The following is a 3,708-nucleotide window of genomic DNA, read 5'->3' on the forward strand; positions in this document are numbered from 1 at the left end:
GACATAATACACATGACCAGGTTCCGCCGCCGACATACGTTTCGTATAGTTAAATTTTCAAGGGGCTTACCTGGTCACTAAGCATCACGGTATATGTAGTCTAAATAAGTGGAGTGGTTTCAGGTCCACACCTAATTAGCCAATCGGAAGAGAACAGCCTCAGTGCCGGTTAACATTCCAGTTTCTCTGCAAAGGGCTGGCATATTATAAATTGTAACATAATCTGTTAAAATTGTAACATAATCTGTTAAAATTAGCATCTTCATATCTCCACCAAGATAGGTAAACACTAAAGAATTTCTCTCCTTTTTGCTATATTATCTCCCACTCTCCATAAGCTAAATGATGTACGCTGGGAGGAAGATTAAGGGACTAATATAAATAGACTTCTTCAAAATCATAAATGACAAAAAAACAGAGTTAAAATATTAAGTACATCACATAAAAATGAGTGTGAGTACACAAGGATTTATAGGTGAATAATAATGTTGTCATACCGTAATTCATGACTTAAGTGGATTTAATAGATCCATTGCATGATAATGGTTTCGTCAATAAAAAACGTAGTAGTCAATAAGTGTATTAGTGCGTTTCTCAAAGAGGAGCACCCACATCTTTCCACTCCAATAGTAAACAATTGAAGGAAGGCTTAAGGAAAAATGATTGGGACCAATGAGTTAATCATTAGACAAAAAACAATTGAGATCGAGTTCTATATTCATACCTCTAGGCTGCATACTCCTCAATTTGTACAGCCATCTGGTTTCATTTTGGGAAATAGCTTGTCTCATATGGCCCCCCCTCCAGTGCTGGGTTATCTTATCTATGCCATAAAAGGTACACAAACTGGGATCACTATTATGATGACTTTTGAAGTGTCTAGATACACTGTGGTCGGGGAACTCCTTTTTTATATTCGTCAGGTGCTCATTTATTCTTGTTTTAAGTTTCCGTGTCGTCCGACCTACATATTGGAGTGGGCAGGGACACTCCAAAACGTAGTTGACATGGTCGGAATCGCAGGTAATTAAAGGTTTGATTTTAAACTGTTCTTTTGTTACAGTAGATTGGAAGTGTGTCTTCTTCTTCGGATCTCCCGACCTCCTAGTAATTTTGCAAGCCTTGCATCTAGTGCAATGGTGGAACCCGGCCCAGTCCAGAAAAGTGCCCAGTTTCTTAGGGGGGTCTGGTACATTATGGGCAATCCGATTTTGCAATCCTGGTGCCCGCCTATATATAAACTTGTTTTTGGAGGAAATAGCAGATTGCAAATCTATGTCTTTAAGGAGTATAGGGCAGAATTTCTTGAAAACTGCTTCTACCTGCCTATATTGTTTGTGAAATCCTGATACAAAAGCTAACTCGCCTCCAAATTCCTTTTTTGGCTTGGTTGCCAACAACATTTGTCTAACCATTGATGACACTTGGCACAGTACCTAAGTTAATATTTCTAGAGGGTAACCTTTTTCTACAAATTTTGATGTTAGAATATTGGCTTGTTATAAGAAGTCATCAGTGTTACCACAATTACGCCTGAGCTGCATATACTGTCCTTTGGGGACCGCCCCTCTCCACTGAGGGTGATGGCAACTGTGAGTAGGCACAAATCCATTCCGATCAGTGACTTTAAAGTACGTCTTGGTCTCAAACCCATTTTTAACAATGGTTAAGTCCAAATAATTCAGACATGTGACTCACTTCTGCTGTAAATTTGAGACTATACTCGTTGGTATTCATTTGTACTAAAACAATCTCTAAATTTGCCTCTGTTCCTTCCCAAAAAAGGGTCACGTCATCTATATATCTCTGATAAAGAATGAGTGATTTGTTCCTCTTTTTGAAAATGGTTTCCTGTTCCCATTTATTTAATACTACATTCTAGAAACAGAAAAGATTGTGGTGGGACATTGCATCTTTTGAAATGTACATAGGAAAAAACCTCACACCAAGGAGTTTAAGGTGGGATGTTAGTCCCAATGATGGGATTGACAGGCTGCAACTGTTGGATGAATGGTACTGTACCAATTCTTCAATGCCTGCAAACAAAAACGAATGCAGCTAATGATTAGAAGGCGTAAAGCCAAAAATGTGATTTTGCAGGCCAAGGTCGCAGATCTGAAAGAAAGAATGGAGCCATTCAAAACCAATAGTGACTGACAGAGCTAAGATTTTACAAACTCACTTATTGAAGTATGATGGGGATATCAAGAATAAGAAACTAAAAAAATATCAGAGAGATATCAAGGATTTTGAAGATAACAAAGTGTATAAGTGGCAAGATACGCTTAATACAATAGTTTAACCTGAGACATCTCCCGTTAAAAGCACTGGAATGTCTAAAGTGAACTCTCAGGCTACAAAAACTCCTAAAAGTGCTAGTACCCCCAAACAAAGCACCAAACCCCCAACCAAAGGGACCCTTACCCATCCCAAAAATAGTAGTTATCCCCCCCACAATCCCTATCCATATCCACCTCCCTATCCGGTGGATCCTTACAACAGAGGGACACCTTGGGATATGAGACCTACCGATTTCAATCATTATGATAATCAAAATCAATATCCACCGGGACCCCCGCAAGGAGGTTTTAGGGGGAATTTTAGGGGACGTCCAGCCTCCTATCAAAATCCGCATCAGGGGGTGGAGGGGCTGGAAAGAGCCCTATCGCATCCAGCCCAGGCCCCCACAGTATACCAAAGAACAAGCAGAAAGAGAGGCAGAAGAGGAAGAGGTAGAACGAAAAAGAAAAAGGCTAAATTAGGTGAGGGTATTTTCAATCTGGCAGGAGTTCAGTTCTCAGATAAAGAATTGACAGTATTACAACAAGGATTGAAATTTGCTCCAGAAAAGGATATTGATAAATTTGAACTATGTATCGATATTGAGAAACATATAAGGAAGCTTAATATTAAAAAATACTTTGCAGGCCAGACCAATAACCCTACTCCCACTAGTTCAAATCCTCCCTTTGCACACACGGGTTTGAAAAATAACTTGGTGTTCAATCCCAAAAAAGGAACCAATCATTTTATAGAAGAATTTAGAGGAATGGTACAAGATGAAGTACGTGAGATGGAAATCTCGAAGATTGCCTCCAATCAGCAAATATGGGAAGGAATCAAATTAATAGAAGAAAATAAACAAATAGTGGTGAGACCAGCAGAAAAGGGGGAGGAATAGTGATATTAACTAGGGAATACTATTATACTGAAATGCAAAGATTATTAGATGATCCGATTGCTTATCAAAAAATTTATGGTAATCCCACAACACGGTTAAAAATTCAATTATCAAATTGGATTGAGGAGGGAGTAAACAAGCAAATACTCAATAAGAAAGAAGCCGAATATATGATCCTACACACCCCAAAAGTCCCAGTAATGTATATTTTTCCCAAGATACATAAGAATAAAAAGTTCCCACCAGGAAGACCTATATTTAGTGGGATTGAATCTCTATTTTCCAGATTGGGACAAAATTTTGAAGTTTTTTTCAAACCATTGGTCTCCCTAAGTCCATCATATCTCAAAGACAGCAGAGATCTAATATTAACATTGCAAAATGTTAGTGCTTCTGAAACCACACTGATGGTAACAATAGACATTGAGTCATTGTATACCAACAATCGCCATACTGATGCCCTTGAGGCACTCCAATGGGCCCTAGTTAAATAAAGTGCAGACCAAACATTTGATTAAAGGCCTTGA

This window comes from Rana temporaria, chromosome 1 (genome assembly GCF_905171775.1).
Source record: "Rana temporaria chromosome 1, aRanTem1.1, whole genome shotgun sequence".
NCBI lineage: Eukaryota > Metazoa > Chordata > Amphibia > Anura > Ranidae > Rana > Rana temporaria.